This window comes from Dasypus novemcinctus, chromosome 5 (genome assembly GCF_030445035.2).
Source record: "Dasypus novemcinctus isolate mDasNov1 chromosome 5, mDasNov1.1.hap2, whole genome shotgun sequence".
Taxonomy (NCBI): domain Eukaryota; kingdom Metazoa; phylum Chordata; class Mammalia; order Cingulata; family Dasypodidae; genus Dasypus; species Dasypus novemcinctus.
This window is the reverse complement of record NC_080677.1, coordinates 154,684,061-154,697,789: the sequence shown is the minus strand read 5'-3', so window position 1 is coordinate 154,697,789 and position 13,729 is coordinate 154,684,061. Positions and strand designations below refer to the sequence as shown.

Sequence of the window (13,729 nt, the reverse complement as noted above, 5' to 3'; positions counted from 1 at the left end):
TCAAACAGGAGATGTGGCTCCTTCCCAGTCCAATGGCTTTCAAAGCTAATCACAGGGACATACCTATCTGCAAGGTAAGTTGGAAAATGTAGTCAACAGGTGGGTAGCCATATGCCCAGCTAAACCAGAGGGATTCAGACACTGAAAGGGAGAAAGAGGAACTAGAGCCTGGAGAAGAATTAGTAGTCTCTGCCACACCTTCATACAATCTATTCTCAACAAAGTCACCAGAAAGTTCCTTTTAACAAATGGCATATTTCAGACTATGGGGCACTCTTCAAAATACTCTGCTGGCTTCGCATTCACTTAGCATAAAAGCCAAAGTCCTAAAATGGCCTTACAAGATCCCACACAATCTGCTTCCCCCTTTACCTTTCTGATCCCATCCCTGAATACTCTTCCCAAAAAATAAGCACCAGATGGATTAACAATGTAATATAAAAGGTAAAACTAGAGCTAATAACAGAAAATGTAGGATAATATATATTTGTGACCTTGTGGGGGTGAAAGATACCTGAAACAAGATTTCAAAAGTGAAAACGACATGAGGAAATGTTGGTGGAATTGACTCCATCAAATTTAAGGACTACTGATCAACAAATGACACTGCAGACAAAGTTAACAGTCAAAAGGCTAGAAGAATGTTTGCAAAAGGCTAGAAGAATGTTTGTTAAAATGACAAGGGATTAATATCTAGTGTACATAAAAGAACTCTCAAAAAATAACTAAAAGAAAATGCAATTAAAACTTTAGTAAGAAATAGACGTAGACAATTCACAGAAGTGAAATTAGGGTTGTCAGATTAAACATAGCTAGTTAAATTTGAATTCCACATAAATAATGAACAATTGTTTTAATAAAGTATGTTCCAAATATTGCACAGTACATACTTCTACTAAAAACTATTGTTTATCTGAAATTCAAGTATTTTTATGAGTCATCTTGACCAGGTTATGGTTTCCAGTTATTTGGTTAAACACCAGCCTCCATGTCCAGGTAGAGGTACTCTGTAGATGGGATTAGAAGGGACAATCAATTGACTTAAAGTAAAGAAGACTACCCTCCATAATGTGAGTGGCCCTCATCCAATCAGTGGGAAGCTTTAACAGCAAAGAACTGAGGGCTCCAATAAAAAGAAGAAATTCTGCCTCAAGACTAGAAATGTCTAGCCTGCTGGCTCTACAGACTTCAGACTCACCACAACATCACTCTTATGGGGAGTTCCAGCTTGCCAGCCTCCACAATTGTGGGAGCCAATTCCTTACCGTAAATCCCTTACTATAACTGCAGATGAGTCCTGTTAGTTCTGTTTCTCTGGAGAACCCTGACTGATACTACAAACCAGATGAATGAAAAGAAGTTCAGCCTCACAAATAATAAAAAAATATGCAAAATAAAACTGAGATGGGACTTTATATCTATTATATTGGCAAAGACTAGAAAATAAGGCTTTTTTTTTTTGAAGAGCACATGATTCTTGTATTTTCCATTTTCCTAGAAAAGCACACCTAACCTGGAATTCCTTTTCTGATCGCATACTAGGCAATAAAGGTCCAACTATTCACTACATATGCACAGAAAAGAAACATGTTTAAATGCTTTATTTCACAATTCTAGATAGCACAGAAATAAACTCAGCAACCATATTTAGGCATCAAAGACAACTTTTTCCTAGAAAATCTGAGCATCTGAGCCTTTTGAGGATAAAAATGTTTGAATATCATTTATTAGCTAAACAGTATGTCTTTCGTAAACAATACCATAACATAAATTTTAATACTGGGTTAAGATTAACCTCTTAAAGTTCACTACCACAGCCATGAGAAATTGGAAGTGTAAACAAAAACAAGAATTAGACTTTACATTTTCAAAAAGCTTTCATATGAAAATGCTTTGTATAAATTATGTCTTTACCACTGGACATCTCCTATCTGTAGAACAGAAGCTATGCCACGAAAGCTGCAGGTTAAGGAAGAAAAATAAGTTTTACAAATAAATGCAACAGAACCCATTATTTTTTGAGTGTTTTGAGCTTATTTCACATGTAAATACAGCATGTAAAGTAGTATTTAAAAATAAATTTTTCAATACACAAAAGCAATTACATCAAAAATTCATTTTGACTTCTCTAAAGTCTAAAATAAGATAAATAATGCCCTCTGAGTTTCTTTTTAACATTTCCATTGGAAAAGAATTTTTAAACTGTGAAATCAAATTTAAAAAATATCTACTTTTTGTCACAGTTTCAGTAGTTATAAATAGTAGCTCTTTATTTCATTCTAAATAAAAATATTCTAAATAAATATTACATTACTGAAATACTTTATATAAATGGTAATATGATATAATAATTGGGATAAAATTATCCACAGATACTAAAATAACTTGGCTTACCTTGTTATATAAAAGATATGCGATATAACCATTAAGTCTTTTAAAACATTGATAATGCTATTAATTGCTAGTTAACTTTCATAAAGTAATACCTATTAGATGTATTTCTAACAATAGCAAAAACAATAAACTTAAGTCCATAATTCAGCATCCACCAAGACTAATTTTGACATGCATATAACACTCTCCTACAAGAGAAAAAAATAGACATAAAAATAAAGAGTTTTCACCAAAATGTTTAAAGCTTTAAATTTCCATAAGTAACATATTACCTTCTTAACTATATATATAAATAACCCTCAAAGCAGCCTGGGTCACACATATCATATAATCCCAAGACTGGTTAGTACACAGCAAATAGTATTTGCTTTCAGAAGAAGCAAAATCAAACGTTTATTATATTAGTACAATTGCTAACACGGGTTTGACATAAATGTAGAGAATAATAATTACCTATTCTCCAACTTCAGGAAAGGAGAAGACTGTTCTCTGGCTCTTGTCCCAAACTGTGAACAAGTAACCAAGGAATCAGTTTTCAATCTGCCCCAATCAATCAATCCTAAACTCTTTTCAACTTTCCACTTAAATACTCAGCCAAGAAAGGCCAATCAGCAACTGCCCAGCTTCACTACCCTGACTCCTCAATTTAGTTAGTCCCTAAACTTCAAGTTTAAGGTCAGCCAATCTGTAACTGTCTTTACTTTGAAAATTGGCCAGGCCTTAAACTCCATGCTTTCTCAAAAACCCTGTATTAAAATTATCTCTGCCTCGCTCTGAGGGACTGTGCTCTGCAAGCAGAGTTCTTCCAGACTTAGCAAGTATTAAATTCAGCTTTATTTCAGCTGGATTTGAGTGGCAGGCTCTTCCCTCAATAATACAATAAATAACATTTTACTTCAGATACTAGCATGTTTCTTCACAGTGGTAAGAAAAATGTTTTTGCTATAATAATTCAATTTTTTGGGAAATTGGGAATCTTTCCTTTTTAAATATAATCATAATCATTACCCAATACACAATGCACTGGTAGAAATGTCTTCTTCCTTCTTCTAGCAATCCTGGACCAATAATTTCATACCATCAATGTTCCAAATCCAGCCAAATGATGTATTATACTAAGTATTACACATTTTAAACTAATGAAATTTATACCAAGAAGTACATATCATCAGATAGTCTTCAAACAAAATGAAAACTGGTCAAATATTTAGGCAGATATTCTCTTTGAGCTAATTGAAATGACAGTCTCGCTTGGTTTTTCTGAAAACTTAAATTCTAAATCCTACCTTTGAAGTTGATTTACTTGTGTAAACTGATAAACTCTTAAATTTCCTAATCTAGAAAATATCATCTCATCTAAATTTCCTAATCTAATAAAATTAAATGAATATCAATAGGTACTACCACCCCACAAAAATGATGTACTCTTTTAGAGTAGGGTGAACTTTAAATTTTCGGAAAGGAAAATAAAAAGCTGATTAGAACTTTTCCATCCAGTTTGTTGTTAAAGTCAGGCTGAGGTTTAGACCAATTTGGCAAAAAACTAAGAGAAACAGCTTCAAACTTGACATAAAAGATGGGGAAAAACAATAATATGGATTCTAATTAGAAAATAAGAATGAATGGAGTCCTACTCCAAATGCAAGTTCCTGTTTCTCAGACTGGCAAAGCGAATCCTGCCATGGAGCATACCTCACCCAAATTCACTCAAATATAGCTAAGAGCCATCTCTTTAGACTTAGTTGTCCAAAAAATAAATTCTAAACAGCAAATATTGCTACATCATGGTTGACCAAAATCTGGGGAAGTGTCCTCTCAAGTCAACTCAATGTAAGATTAAAAAATTCTGAATTATCAACTGATTCCAGTGACAGCATGAACAGACTAGGCATCAAGAGACCTACTTAATCAAGTTAGGCAGAGACTTAGTGAATGTATTCGGAAATTGGCAAATTTGTTTATTGGAGAAGATTATCCAGAGAGGCAACATAGCTCACTGGAAATAGTCAAAACCACACTATGACTTGGGTAACCGTGGGCATGTTACGTAATATCTCCAAATCAGTTCCCTCATCTGTAAAACAGGAATTTATCATCTTTTTTCATAGGACTGTAGGGAAGATTAAACGGCATACAAATAAATGGTAACTTTTAAAGTGCACTAGATGTTAAAGAGAAATTTTTACATGGGAGTTGAATTGTATTTTCTTTCCACTGATGTGGATTTCAGCTGGATTAAGAATAAATGTTTCTGAAAACTATTCTACCACTTGTGTTCTAAGCGCAAATTTTAGAGAAATTTTAGAAAAATCCTAATAGCTGTACATGGCTAACTACACTGAAGTCTAGTAAAGCAAAGAAGAAAGTAACATTTTAATTTGTCAAATTCTAGAATTCTTTTAATTCCTTAGGCCAATTTAGTAAGATCAGTTTTTCTTGCAAAATCATTCTTGTATTTTGATATTAAACTGTTTCCATATTGTCTGCATTATTTATTGATATTCACAATGTCCCTTTTATCATAATCAGTAACTACTTTGTCATGAAGTATTCTCTCCATAACTCTGAAATATAAAATACAAATTATCAGGAAGCGGCTGTGGCTCAATCAGTTGGGCTCCCGTTTACCACATGGGAGGCCCTGGATTCGCATCCCGGGGCCTCCTTGTGAAGCAGGCTCACTCGCACACCGCAGAGAGCCGCCCAACCCGGAGCCACCACCACAGAGGGCCGCCTGGCCCCCAAGCGCTGACTCAGCAAGGTGACACAACAAAAAGGGAGACAAGTAAGAACACAGAATAGCACGCAGGGAATGGACACAGAGAGCAGACAACAAGCAAGCCGTAAGCGGCGGGGGGGAGGGAGGGAAATAAATAGAAAATGAAATAAAATATAAAAATAAATAAATAAGATAAAATATATATTATGATGGTTAGGCTAATGTGTCAATTTGGCCAGGTAATTGTGCCCAGTTGATTGGACAAGCAAGCACTGGGCTAACTGTAAACAAGGATATTTATGGACTTTAGTCATCCGTGAGTTTACTGCATAGATGGCTGATTACATCTATGATTGACCACAGAGATTGCCATCAGCAACTAGTGACATTTTATCCAATCCGTTGAATGCCTTAAAAGGGGAAGTGATTTCAGCATTCAGAAAGAATTTCCCAGCTCATCTTTGGACAGTGAACCTCTCCTGGAAACTTATCAAGGACCTTCAATGGACTTTCATCGGAGCCCCTAGTTTGTAGCCTCCCCATGGAATCTGGACTTGTGCATCCCACAGTCAAGTGGGAGAATTTTATAAAATCTCATACTATTTACAGATATCTCCTGTTGATTGTTCCCCTAGAGAACCCATATTAGTATACGCTTAGTACAATATATATTTTTTAAATGTACTAAGCATCAAGACAAGTCTTAATAGATTTGCTTAACAGATTAACTTCCTCTGACACACACAGCCAATCATTTGACCTAAGTCTATTTCCTTATCTGTCAATTAGTGAGTATAACGCATGCCCTACATGTACATGCAACAATCACATATGAAATTAATGTGAAAAGGATTTTTGAAAAATATGAACAACCATTTAAACATGAGAGCTCAAAATTCAGGGAGAGTCATACTAGTAAACTGTTATAATCCAGGATTATATAATGCTCAAATTAATTTTAGTAAGAAAAAATTTTGATAGCTTTAAAAAAAAAAGCCATTAGACATGCTGGCAACAACAAAAAGAATTCAAGGATATTAGCTACAAGAATAATTTCCATGCAATAAATGAACCAAATTAAAATTAGCTTAGCTCCCCAACAAACTAAAAGCCGTTCAACACAATCCACTGTTCAAACCAGGTATTTATTGTTCACAACCACCACCTCAATTTCTAAAGCTTCAAAAATCCCAAGAAGGTTATTTATTATAGGATTTCTCAACCTCAATACTACTGATATTCTGAACCAAATAATTCTTTGTTGTGGGGCTGTCTTGTGCATAGTAGGATGTTTCAGCAGCATCCCTCTACCCATTAGATGGCAGTGGCACATCCCCAGTTGTGACAACCGATCAACACTGACAAATATCCCCAGGGGCAACAGGGATGGGGACAGAATTGCCCAGTTGAGAACCACTGAGGTAAATACCCCAGTAGCCAGGTCACATCATCTCTTTTCTGACTGGTGACTGGCAATGCAGCTTAGAACTAGAAAAGAGTTTCGCAATTTAAGAACCAAACAAAAGAATGCTCCCCGTGGAGTGTTAACCTCTTAAGAGGAATTACAGCTAAGGTAGCAGGTAGTTATGGCTAAATTATCCCTTCCACCAACATGCTGCTTTTTGTATAATCTTCTCTAAGAATTTTCCTCTTGGGTATACATACAGCTTGCTAAGGGTGACAACTTAGTTACCCTGACAATACAGCTTAGTCATGCCCCCCCCACACACACACAGCCTTATTAATTTTTACTCATTAGTGTTTACTTGAAGGAAAAAAAGTCAAGTCTCAAGATTTTAATTTCTAAGCAGTCAAATAGAAAATGAATCCAAATTAAGGGCTACCTATATATTTAAATTTTTTAAAAGACTTAAACATTTACGATGCTAAATATCAGTACCACGAACTAGCATTCAGCTATTACTGCAAATATGTAAGATACATCCAAGTTGCAAAATATGGAAAAATAAGAGTAAGAACAAGAAGTGGGATGTTAAGAAACATATTTAAATGTCCAGTATGTGTTATCACTGGACTAGGCACAATGTTTTCTAGAAGAACAATTTCCATATATTCACATTAGTACTCTTAGGGTTTTAAAATTTGCTTGTGCAAATAAAATTATTATAAGGAATTTTAAGTTTATAAGTTATCTAGGATTTCATAAGGCCAAAGCTGGACAGAGTAGCTTCTGTAGTAGTCTTCAAATAGGAGAACTTGACCATTAATCTTGCTCTATTAGGAGCTGTCCAACTCAATCAAATAATCACCAACCTGCCCTCATGGAGTCTGAACCTAAAAAACAGAAAATGCCTCCGCCATCAACAAGCCATTTAATATGGAATTCTATTTTATACCATATATGGGTGTCTGATGTTACTAGAAAAGCTAACTGAAATTGTGGAATGAAGAAATAGCAATCATTTCAACTCCATTAAATTCAGAGAAATTACCAAAACAGATTTAAAATTTTTCAAACTGCAAAATGAGATGGGCCATCTCTACATTTATATTTGTGAATGGTTCCTGTTTCCAGTGATGGGGGGGACTTGGTTACTGAAATCAACTCTTCCAATGAAAGCTAAGAGCTGAACAAAATATAAGTGTATCTACTGTAAGGAAAACACTTTGCAATTAAACATACAAAAATACCATAATGCAATTACATACAATCTTTTAATGATTCGAATTGGAAATACTCATTAGAAAATAAGAAAACTGTGACAAGTGTGTTGAGGTTTTGATGTGTCTGGAGAGATTTATAGAAACAAGACACAACTTTTGGGGGTATATTATTCTAGTCTCTACATTCTCAAATGTTTCAGCTATAAGAGATATAAAACTATAATCCTACCTTTTACACACAACACTAGATCCCCTCTGTCCAAAAAAAAACAAAAAACAAAAAGCTACGCACACATCTTCTAGTGTTAAAGAGATGATGAGCAGAGAAACTTAAACCTAATCCAGTATTTGAGTATGTGGAACTTTGGCATGCTATATTTAAGCCAAGTGGAAACCTGCCCAAATACTTCACACAGCCCCTCCGTCACCCCCTATTATGAAAGCTGCAACATTTCCAGCCAACTCCCTTATTTCAATAGTGAGACCTGTCAACACTGAGGTAATAGAACTGGAAAAACTCATCACTCCGCAGTGATATTCAAATATCAGAATTTATTTCATTTGGTAAAAATTACATCACTGCTGAATAAAACGAATGCAAATACAGTAAAATATTGAGATTTCGGGTACTTCTTTTGTTGAAAAGGACCCTTGGGGTGCCTCAAATTCATCCTGCAATTGCTCAGGCATTGTTACTCCTTTGACACCCTCCCTCCAGTCAGGGGTGCTGGGGGGCAGAGAGCCAAATGAACTAATTGGCAAGCAGTATGCATTTAGTCTACTCTTGCTCTTTTTATTCCAGTAGGTTTTCCCCCACACTCAGCTCCTGGGGGTGGAGATAGAGATATTCATCTCTGAACTCCTAAAGCCAAAACAAACATCCTGAGTATAAAGTCAGCCCGAAGGCCACCAGAGGGCAGGCAATGGGTTGGGGGCTAGACTGAGAAGTGGCAGGCCCAGGTGGTCCCCAGCCTCGTGGAACCCCCGGCCCAGGCTGGTGCAAGAACAATGGCATCAAGAAGGGAAGGACCAGTTAGCGCCGCCCACTGCTAACCAAGGCCCAGATGTGGAATGAAAATAGGCTTCCTCTTCAGAAACACAGATGTGGGTCTTCAGCCCTGACCATCCCCCGAGTTCCAAGTGCTTCTCAATGCAAGCACCTGGAGGCCACTACAGGGACTAGAGCCAGATTGCTCGGGTTCAAACCCCAGCTCAAGCTGGGTGACTTTAGGCAAGTTATTTTTAACCTCTCAATGTGTCCATTTGCTCATCTGTAAAACAGGGACGGTAATGGTCTGTACCACATTGTACTAAGTTGAAGAGGGTCTCCCAAAATCCACGTCCACCCAGAACCTCAGACTGTGATCTTACAGGGCCTTTGCAGATGGAAGCAGGTTGGGATGAGGTCATACTAGACTAGGGCGGGCCCTAGAGCCAACCACTTACTGGTGGCCTTGTAAGAGGAGCCAAACGGGAGAACACCGTGTGGAGACGGAGGCAGAGGCTAGACTGATGTGTCCACAAACCAAGAAATGCCGAGGACTGCTGGCCACAACCAGCAGTTAGGAGAGAGGCACGGAACGTATTTTCCCCTAGATCCATCATAAAAACAAGCTGCCGACACCTTCACTTCAGGCTTCTAGCCTCCAGAATGACGAGAGAATAAATGTCTATTATTAGAAGCCAGCTAGTATGCAGTACTTTGTTACAGCAGCCTTAGGAGTCTAATAAACACACACAACTCCTATGAGGATTAAGTGAATTAACGTTGGTAAGAGTGCTGAGAACCACGCCTGGCATACAGTTTACACTTACATATGCTGACTCTACTAGCACTAGAACTATCACGACCCTGTCCACAGGCATCCATACGTAACCTGTCCAAGACCAAACTTGTGATTTTCCTCCCAAGCCCTGTTCTCCCCTAGTCCTTCCTCTCAGTCCAGCACTGCCATTCTCCTCGTTGTTTTAGCCATCACTTCTCCTCTTCCTCACACCCCAAATCGGCAGGTCCTGTCTGCTCTACCTTCAAAGTAAATCATGGCCTCAGCCACTCATCATCACCTCCACAACCACCCTCCCTAGTCCAGGGCACCATCTTCTCTCCCTATTTCCACAACCAACCCTTCCACGATCCTTCAGTAAACTCTCCATCCAATAGAAGGCCAGGAAGATGCCACTGCCTTGCTCCACACCTTTCGGTGGTTTGCCAGCACACTCAGAATAAACTCTGAACCTCACCACAGCCTACCAGGGTCCTGTGTGGCCCAACCCCTGCCTGACCCTCCAGCATTACCTCCCACCACAGTCTCCCTTCCTCGCTGCGCTCTCAACACCCTGCCTTACTGCGCCTGGGCCTCTTCAGAGCCCTGTCCCGAGCTGCTCCAGCTTCGGTTCAGCACAGTGCAGTCCACTTGTTAAGACAGACCGCTTGAATTCAAATACTGTCGCTACCACATTTTAGGGACGTAACCTTCAGCAAATTCTTAACCTTTCTGTACATCAGTTTCCTTACCTATAAAAACGTATATATTAGTATGCCCCTCACAGGGCTGTTGTAAAAATTTAGGGATCAGAACAATGCTTCACATATAATAAAGATCTATATTACTGTTTGCTGCAATTACTCTTCTTCCTGAAATGTTCTCACCCCAGATATGTGCATGGCTCTTTTCCTCACTTCAGCCCATTCAACTTTCACCTTGTGGTCTTGTCTGGCACTATAAAACAACCTGCCCAGATATCCCACTGCCATTCTCTTCTCTTCTTTTACTTCTCTGCACTCATCACTTCAGAAACTATATTATGTACTAATTTCCTTGTTGTGTATTTCTTCTCTGGCGTATGAGTTCCATTAGGTTGGAAATTTTGTCTTCTTTGTTGTTATATTTCTACACCTCTTGTGCAGGCAAGGGAACCAGTGCAAATTTCCTAAAAATACCATAGTTAAACAGCCTTTCATTTTCACATTTATTGCCTCAGATACCCTTGCAAAACTGACAGCAGATATGACCGTCATCTCCCATTTTAGATAAGAAAAAGAAAGTTCCAAAATCGGGTGACTTGTCTTTAGACATAAAGTTAGTTAACTCATAGAACTAAAATTATAATCCCCGCTTTCTGATTCTAAGGCTTCTTCCAATAGTATGGAAGGATATTATGCTGCTTATTTGGATTTACAGGAAAAGTGATTTCCTGTATAAATACTGGAGGTATGCTCAATATTCTTCCCTTCAAAGTTCCTGGCAAATATCTGTCCCAGAGTGTGAGAAGTATTATGGTATGCTACTAACTTATCAGTAACCTACTAACCGGAGTTTGCCAAAAAATTCTGTCCCTCAGGTGTATGACTAGATATTCCCAGTGAACACACAATCTAGAGTCCCTAAATCTCACAGTGCATATGTGCTAATGTTCTACTTCCAGCTAGCTAAGAGCTTTCTCTACAAAACCCAGACAAGAGAACATCATAATTGCCAAGAACCCTGTGATATTCATAGCAATTATTTCTTGATCCCTGTTTCAGTGACAATTCAGACTGCCCATCAGGCTCCGGTGTGGTTCAAACTCAGATGTGACAAAATCATTAAAGACCCCTACCTACAAGACCTCTGTGAAATGACCATTGGCCACTACATTCCCCAGAATAACCGATTGTCTTTATAACTTTCTGCTAGCAAGTTACACGTTTGTGTTATTTCACGCGCTCTCAGGTTCCTGATGCTGAGTGAGCAAAAATTAGGGCAGCCAGAGGTAGCTTTGCTCCCATTTCACATAACAAGGACACTAAAGGCAGCAGGTATCTTTAACTTGCCCCCAGCGATGTGGTCACTTGCATGACCCGAAACGAGGCCTGGATTCTGGATACAAAAATCCCTAGACCCTGAAGGAACTGTCCATCCCAGACTTAACGTGTCATACTCCAGGACTGAGGGGACGAAGAAAAAGGATCTAAGACCCTCTACCACGGAAGAAGAAAAAAGAGCTTATCCCACTTGCACTGGCTCCTGGAGCCGGGCTCAGGCCCCCAGAAGACGCAGCCCCGACCCCGAGGGGCGCGGCATCGCCTCCACCACCCCGGCTCTCTCCCACCCAAGGGCGCGCTCCCGCTCTGAGCGGGCACTTGTCCCTCCGCCGCCTTCGGCCGCCCCCCTGATAACTCGAAGGTCAAACGCCCCCCACAGCGGCCGCCAGCGCCAGGAGTGCGCGCAGCCGAGCGAGCCGCGCAGACCCGGGGAGCTGCAGGGACACACGCAAACTTACAGCTTCCCCACTGTGTGCGCGCCACGGCGGGATGACGTCACGCACCCCGCGCTCCGGAGGTCAGGGCGCCGGGCGCTCGGCCCATCGCCCGGCCCCTCCCACTTGCATCATCGGTCCTGCCCCCACTGCTGCCCTAGGCGCAGGCGCAGGCGCGGGCGACCCGCGTCTCCGCCTCCCCGAGGGTTCCGCGGGCCGAGGCTCTGAGGGCGGGGACCGCTTTGCCAGACCTCTGCTGGAAGCGGGTGGCCGGGGGCGCGGGTTGGGGCCAAGGTTAGGGAATGAGGACTTCCCCTCCCCAACAACAAGCTGTCACCCCAGGGGCTGGAGGAGAACGCCGGATTTATGAGGAAGTTTTTCCACATTGTCTTCGTTCCTTCCTGCGTGCGTTAAAAGTTCTCCAGAACAGTCAGGTGCCCGCGGGGCATCAGCCTCCAGGCCAGGGCCAAACCAGGGCCCTCCCGCGCTCCGACCCCACCCGGGCCCGCCCCGTCCAGTCCGCCCTTCCGCCTCCGGCCACAGGGTCCCTCAGGAGCGCCCCCCCTGCCCCGCCCCGCGCGGATCCGGGCCCGCCCCCGCTCGGCCCCGGCTCCGCCCCCGCTCGGCCCCGGCTCCGCCCCCTCGCACCCGCCCTTCCGGCTCCGGCGGGAGGTCCCCGCGGGAGCTCACCTGCCCCGCCCAGGCCTGGCCCCGCCCTGGCCCGACTCTGATCCGGGCCCTCCCGCGCTGCCACTCGGCCCGCCCTTCCGGCTCCGGCTGGTGGCTGCCTCTTTCGCCGCCAAGGGCCGGCGCTGCCTCTACGCTCTTTCCCGGACGTTGTGCCCTCACCTTTCTGTGTTTCGTGTGTCTGCTCGATGAAGCTGAAGTTACAGACCACCGTTCCTCTATTCAATGTATAATTTTGTACACTTTTTCAGTGTGAACTTCCCAGCCCCCACCACCACGTGACTGCGCCTTCACGCCCTTACAATGTGGAAGAAAAACGAAGGCTGTAAGAGCTGATAACGAAATATTAGCCGAAAGCTCTTGGCTTTGGGGATCCTTATATTACTCGTATAAGCAGAAAATATGTAAACGTTATAGTAAGAAGTGTGGCTCAGACAAACCTGGGGAAAAAAAAAATTAAGAATGGGAAAAACAGGTCTTGAGAAAAAGTGACTTTAAAGAGAAAGTATTGAAAATAGCAAGGATCACTTTTGAACACTTACTGGGAACCGTGACAAATGGCCAGATCAGGCGCAGAATTCTGTCATGCAGTTCCAGTGTAAATAAAACTTGAAACAATGGTTTGTTTATACTGTTATTGAAAATATATAGTATCTTCATAGGAAAGAGTGATGACGGAGAATATTAGCCTTTAACTCTAGATCTGAGCTGGTTAAAAATAAACAGGTAAATAGCGCTCAGGAAACATCTTAAGTAATTACAATTTTGGAAAGTTTCTGATTTGGATAACATACGATTTATTCTAGTAGCATATAAACTTTTAATTAACATGATGTAAAACATTTGTGAAGTCTGCATGATAATTTTAATAATAAGGTTTTTGTTCTGTGGAGAAGTATAGCAAATTTCACTCTTTAAAAAGTCCATGTATTTTTTAATTAGCCATATTTCTAATTTTCCTTACAAAATAATTTTAAGAAACCTTTAAATCTTTAGTTTCCATTTTCCACATGCTTATGAAATGTTTCATGCATATCATGCCCAAAAATTGGGGAAGTTTTTTAA

General features: G+C 40.7%; 1 protein-coding gene across 4 annotated transcripts in view; it reads right to left on the bottom strand.

Moving 5' to 3' along the window:
* The window catches only part of ZNF438 (zinc finger protein 438), a 204,099-nt gene extending 191,973 nt beyond the window's left edge, over positions 1-12,126 (bottom strand). Inside the window, exon 1 of one of the 4 annotated variants that reach the window (XM_058297746.2) lies at positions 12,002-12,126. The gene's annotated coding sequence lies outside the window, so the exon portion shown is untranslated. The remainder of the gene's footprint in view (positions 1-12,001) is intronic. The other 3 variants (XM_071215458.1, XM_058297750.2, XM_058297747.2) reach the window with 3 other exon arrangements.
* Positions 12,127-13,729: the final 1,603 nt, after the last annotated feature.